The sequence below is a fragment of the Ctenocephalides felis genome, unplaced genomic scaffold (genome assembly GCF_003426905.1).
Source record: "Ctenocephalides felis isolate EL2017-DRISC unplaced genomic scaffold, ASM342690v1 CF-g0.4_SCAFFOLD_00845, whole genome shotgun sequence".
Taxonomy (NCBI): Eukaryota; Metazoa; Arthropoda; class Insecta; order Siphonaptera; family Pulicidae; genus Ctenocephalides; species Ctenocephalides felis.
In genome coordinates this window covers 24,314,292-24,321,343 of record NW_020536999.1, presented here as the reverse complement: position 1 = coordinate 24,321,343, position 7,052 = coordinate 24,314,292, and the positions used below count along the sequence as shown (strand labels likewise).

Genomic DNA, 7,052 nt, shown 5'->3' with positions numbered 1-7,052 from the left:
TGATATCTCGCAAAGATATGTTTTCATCAACGATAACATACATAATATTTAATGCAATAACTATTTTTGAGAGTAAAATTTATAATAATAGTAAATGGTAGTTTGTCTGAAGGCAGGTCCATTGTGTGAGAGCCACCACAAAAAATGATTTCCTTACCCTTCCTATTACTGCCGTTACTGTCGTTCCTCGTCTCATTTTTTTTACTCCATATATTTTTGTTTCCAAACTTCTGCTTCCATGCTTCTTGATACTGTGCTTTGGCTTTCAGTTCCCTGTAATTTCTCTTCTCGCCTAAGTCGTCAATAGTCTGCATTCTTCTCCTTCCCATTCCTTTCATTCCTTCTATTTTAACCTCTACGATCTCATGTAGGGATACTCTTTTTGCAAAAGAGTGTCCGTTTCAGTTTCCTTTTCTCCTCAGAATTGTGCTCAGTACTCAAAATTTATAAGTGTATTTATTTTGTTTTAGGTATAATCAACAGCGAAGGTAAATTGTGGAAGGATCAAAGAAGGTTCTTGCACGACAAGTTGCGACAGTTCGGTATGACTTATATGGGCAACGGAAAGAAACTGATGGAACGCAGGATTATGGTAAGTTCAGTATTACTATAAAAATGGTTATAGTTAAATTTGCATCATTAACTCCAATGACTATTTCGGATACTAATAGTTCTAACTTGTTTTCTTTCCTCCTCAGACTGAAGTCCACGAACTGCTCTCCACCTTGAACGCCACAAACGGAAGACCGACTGATCTAAGTCCAGTTTTGGCAGTTTCCGTGAGCAACGTCATCTGCAACATCATGATGTCCGTTCGGTTCTCAATCGACGACCCAGATTCCGTCGGTTCACTTGGTTAATCGAAGAAGGCATGCGCCTTTTTGGAGAAATCAACACTGTCGACTACATACCAACATACCAGTACCTTCCTGGCAAAGCTTACGCCAGAAACAAAATTGCAAAAAACCGCGAAGAGATGTTCAATTTCTACCAAGAAGTCATTGATGAGCACAGAAGGACCTTTGATCCAAGTAACATCAGGGATTTAGTCGACACGTACATCGCGGAAATCCAAAAAGCCAAAGAAGAAGGACGTGATGGAGAATTGTTTGAAGGAAAAGATCACGGTAAGCACCAGAACCAAAAAATACTTATATCAATAATTTCCAAATAAAGTGTTTAACACATGTGCTATCTTTTACAGATCAACAAATTATGCAGATCATAGGCGATCTTTTCTCAGCCGGCATGGAAACCATCAAAACGACATTGTTATGGATCAATGTGTTCATGTTAAGGCATCCGGATGCCATGAAGAAAGTTCAGGAAGAATTGGATCAAGTTGTGGGACGTGATCGTTTACCAAGGATAGAAGATTTGCCATTCTTGCCAACTACAGAAAGTACAATTTTAGAAGCTATGAGAAGATCAAGTATTGTTCCTCTGGCTACGACGCACTCACCCACAAGGTAAGAATTTTTACCAGAAAATATATATGATTAAAGTTATTGGATTTGATTAGAGTAATTTCTGTTGGGGGCAACGATTTAGACAAAACGTTCAACTGTTGTCCAAACTAGTTCTAGTTTCTGGCAAGTGCGTAATTTTAATAATAGAAACAATTAATATACAAATGAATCACAATGTCATTAAAATAAATAACAACATTTCTAACAAAGACCGATGATTTACCAGCATCATTGTCTTGCTCACATTTTATCTTATCAGCATTTGGATGCAGATGTGTCTATTACAATCAAATTTGCTTAATTTTTAAGTTACACAATACAATGAGTTTCTATATTATCGGGATTTTACGTCGCATTCGTGTGTATTGTAGTTGATTTGTTGTACAAACAGACCGGTTTTGAAATATCTTACTCGTTAACGTGCACTGAATGATAATTCGCAAAAATAACCTATTTCGTGTATGTAACACATAACTTAATGTATGTGATATAAAGCAATATTTATACATCTTTAAAATCACATGCAAAAATATTTTGCAACGTGGGATCGGTCGAAAGAAATGTAAATTTATTATAATGCATTGAGGATCGCCAATCGCCACTAAATTTATTAAGCTAAATTTAGTAACATCATTTTTTTTGTTAAATATTGCAAATCTTTTGAAATAAATTTTACTAAATTACTTTACAAAATGACAATACAAAAAAATTTTTTTTTCAAAAAATCATTTAGTAGTTTCATTCATATGTTTGGCATTGGATACGGAATATTTACTCAAGTCAATGAAGCGTTTTGGGTCTGATTTTTTTTACTGTGCTCCAATTTGTATGAATTTTTGGAATTAGGTTTATCTTACTCTCAAGTTCAAAAGTGAAAATAATTTAGACTTCTTTGTCACTTTCCGGGGGGATGACATCCCTTCTCAATAGTGTAATTTTATTTTTTCAAAAATGCAAAAACTTTACAAGTTACTGGCTACTAAAAATTCGTTTTTTTGCGTTTTTCCTCGTTTTTTGCAAATATCTTCAAAACCGCAGATACTATATATAAATTCTCTCTGAATTCGTTATACTGTTTAAAAGACTGCAATTTCCAATACGTATATCTTATACTATAAATCACAAAGGTGTGATGAATTTGGAAAATTGATGTTTTAGTCGTGAATAAACAAAAAATCATTTATTTATACTTTTACATTTTCATGACCAAAAATATTGGATAACCCTGGACAATAAAATAAATTGAGCTATTGGAAATAAATTTGTTCAATCAATTGTAGTGTATATTTCTAATATACTATTTTATTGAACATATTTCAATATTTGTTTGTTTGATGGTTTTGGGACTCATCATTTTATTTAAATCAGTTGCACATTTAAGATCACCCATATGGATGTATATAAATTTCGGTGTAGACTGTAGTGTAAAAAACATAATAATTTCTAACTAATTGGTAAATATCAGTATAGGTTATTAAAGAAAACTGGAACTTTTGAGTTGTAGGGTACAGGACAACGTCTGTCGGGCATCTAGTATAATTACAAAAATCTTGATAAGTCCCTGTTTTAGTTAACAAAACAATAATCTTTTACTAAATTTCCTTTATTTTAAAGTCTAATCATTTCTCTTCTTTCCTTTACAGAGATGTCCATCTCAATGGTTACCTGATCCCCGCCGGATCCCAAGTGGTGCCCCTGATCAACAGTGTCCACATGGACCCCACGTTATGGGATAAACCAGAAGAATTCAATCCAGGAAGGTTCATAGATGCCGAAGGCAAAGTTCACAAACCAGAATACTTCATGCCTTTCGGAGTCGGAAGAAGGATGTGCCTTGGAGACGTCCTGGCACGAATGGAACTTTTCTTGTTCTTTGCATCACTGATGCATACCTTCAATGTTTCTTTACCCGAAGGAGCAACTGTTCCTAGTTTAAAAGGAAACGTTGGAATCACAATCAGTCCTGATCAATTCCAAGTTGTACTGACACCAAGGCCGTTAAATGCACCATTGGTTTCATCTCAGGAAGTTTTTAGGAATATTGGAGCACACTAGAAAAACTATCATGGAATCATTGATGACGATGGTGCCAATCATGATAATTTTCACGAAATTGTGTATTTAAATTAAATACTCGTTTTCTAAAAGTATAAGACTTAATTAATATTAAGTTAGAAATCGTTTATAAATATCCATGTTTCGGAATGCCAAATTTGTTACCAAATTTTGGTTATTTCTCCAAGTACAACTAGAAGATTGTGGAAACGTTATAGTGCCTTAAGACAAGAAGAATGTGCCAAAGTTTGCAGGATCTGGTGGCATGTGATGAACAGAATGATAATTTTTTGGTGTTATTTCTTATGCCAAAATTGTTGGACGTTCTATTTCATTTCGTTATATTTCACACTTCATACATTTCATAGTCGTTACATTGTTATTTATATATTTATGTAGTTTTCTAAGTACAACGAAAAAGACAAATTATCAAGTAAGGGTTGTGAATGTGAATGATTGAATTTTGAATGAGAAAGAGCCTGGTGAACGAACTTCTGAGAATTCGCGAATTTGAAAACAAATGCGGTATTTATTCGGCAGTGAATTTATAAGTTAGATTCGAAAAACCAAATTTAAGATTAAACCAAAAGTGAGAAAATAAAGGTAAAAACTATGTGTAATGTAGATTTCAGAAATCTAACCAGGAATGAAAATAAAACCACCGAAATATTGTTTGAAAATATATTGGTCCAAATTTTTGGATAGATTTCTGAAACCTTTTTAAAAGCATTATACTGGATATCTCGAATTCGGCGAGAGAAGAGTAGACGGCCATGAAAATCTCTTAATTTAATCCTCAAAAAAGTGTTCATAATTATTTAAGTATTAATTGTAGATATAAAACACCATCACCAATTATTATTAAAACAACTTAGATAGTACTAGTCAGGAGCGTGAGTTTTTTTCCATTTTCAAATTGAAATTTTTGTAAAATTTCAACTTGAATGTCATCCAGAAATTGTAAAAAAGTATTTTTTGGAAGCTAGTCTGAAATTTATAATTATGCAATTTCTAGTGATATTGCAGGACTGCTTTTTTGATCAAAAGTATTAATAAACTATGATAATTTATGCATTTACTTTTACATTAAGTAACGTTTAAATGTTGATGTTTTATTAATTAAAAAGACTCGATGACATTTTAGTGATGACAATTAATATCCATGGCGATGTATGTGTGTGTTCGTGTGTGTGTGGAGACAGTTTTTCGTCGACGATTTCTGGTGTATGGATAAACCGATTTAAAAAATTCAAAAAGCAATCGATTCCTCTTGATAGAGAAAATTCAAATAATCTATTTGAAAATACACCACTAATTTTGTGTTTGTGTATTATACACTTTTGTGTTTTGTTTCCATTGAGGAAGTGTCAAATTAGGACTCAAAACGTATGGTTCTAATAAATTTATTTTAAGAACCATATATTAGCTTTTATTCTACTTTATCAGCTGAATGGATAGAAGCCTGTTAATAATTTTTTTGTTTTATCAATATTAATTTTTATATCTTATTGTGTTTTCTACTTCATGAATTTAAAGTTTTATTTAAATATTAACTAAATTATGTGTCTCAACCTAGTTGGAATACAAACTTCTTGCAAATTTCAAAAATTTGGTAATTAAAGCAGTTGAATTATGCGTTTCCTATCCATGAACTGATGTGTTGTGGATTATAAAATGCAGGAATTTGCGGAAAGTCAGTATCTACACAGTACACCATATCTTATTTGGATCCCAAAACATACTTTTTTCCTCCTTTGTGACCATCATGCATGAAAGATTGGAAGATCTACTGGTTTTACACGACATGGAAGAAACATGAAGCGTCGCAAATCGCCCGACACCGCACAGAATATTTTAACAAACAGAGGCCGACGACGATGGAGAGAATTGAAAAAGAAACCAGTAGAAAGAATATGGAAATATTCAAACTATAAACAATAATAGTTCGACCTTGCATTCGTGCATCATTACAAGAAATTGTTGGCAATTTAACTTTGTAAGAATTTACCGTTAAGTGTACGCGCCGGCGGTAATTAAACGGATAATACAATGTGCCTTTACAACCATTAGATATTTGAGAGGATATACACTTTGGTAAAAGGAAAATGGAAATTTAACACCAAAATTAACTTATAATAATAGATACAGTTGATCTACCCCATCACACCCGGTCATCCGATCAACTGGATCACAGGGCATTCAATTTAGACAATGTAGGTACTACAAAAAATTTACTGAAATTCTATGTGGAATAGGTATAGGTATTTTTATCTTCTTCAAAAATAGAATAGTTAGCAATAACATCATCAAATTTATCAATAATTTTAAAACAACCATCATGTGAACCAAAAGTTAAATAAAAATCATGCTCATGATTAGTGTCGACTGCTTGAGGCTCCCCACTTTATACCTCCAAGAATTAACACTTTTTTGTCAATTTTTAATTTTAATTTTTGTTTTATAATCATATTGTAATAAAAATATAGCAATATGGAATATTGTTTGCCTTATTTTTACAGCCTTTCTAAAATCGTATGAAATTCAGAAATATTAAGAAAAAAGATTCATCTAAAATAAACCAGTAAGTATACTTAAGTTTTATGTTTAGACGAATTTATTTCGACAAAATAGTTAAAATTTTCTGGATTTTTGTTTAAGGTGATATTCCATTTCTTCATGGAGTCAGTACAATTTGATACCAATATAAATTAGAAATTGCCAAATTATATACTGGCAATTTCTAATTTATAACTATAACCAATAGGTATTTAGCAGTCAAAAGGTGAGATTGTCCAAACAATTTGTTTTGATATTCGAGGACAATATAGTTTCATGGTTCAATTGATGTGTCATCGTCTTGGGTAACAATTGCTATTGTGAGTGATACTTGTAATTCATAATTATTAATATCAAAATGAGTCATTTGAAGCATTATTTTAATTATAAAATATATAGGTAGTAATTTTATTGAAAACGAGCAGAGTTTGGGTTTCTGTAGAAGGCGCATCCTGCCGATTAAGAGTTGTAAAGGAAGGAACTAAAAATTTATCTTTTTATCCTAAAACTTGAAATTTGGCATATGCACACCGAAACATCAAATTTGTTATTAAAATCATATTGACAAATGTGAGTTGTAAAAATTCTTACAAGGGGGCGTCCATTAATATCACCAAGCGAGAGGGGGGTCCAAAAATCTCTAAAAAAAATCAATCACGTGATTAATGGATGCCCCCTAAAACTCATATTAAAGGCTCATGAGATTTTACCTTCCTTCTCTCCAACTGACAAATCTCGAGAAATTTAGAAGTCAAAAGGTCTACATAGTTTTAATACGACCATCTGAATTCTTTTTCATGTGTTTTACGTATACAAAAATATCTACCCGATTTTTTTGCAATTAGACATCGAAGTACTTTATCATTACCATTTTTTAACTTCCCGTAGGGCAAGTTATAGTAATCGCAAAAAAATCGAAAATGAAAATTTTTATATATCTTTACGTTTCAGAGGTTTCTGAACATTTTGGCA

The 7,052-nt window shown here is 32.2% G+C and overlaps 1 pseudogene; it reads left to right on the top strand.

The window, feature by feature from the left end:
* Nucleotides 1-94: 94 nt before the first annotated feature.
* Nucleotides 95-3,524, top strand: LOC113380712 (annotated as a pseudogene).
* The last annotated feature ends 3,528 nt before the right edge of the window (nt 3,525-7,052 follow it).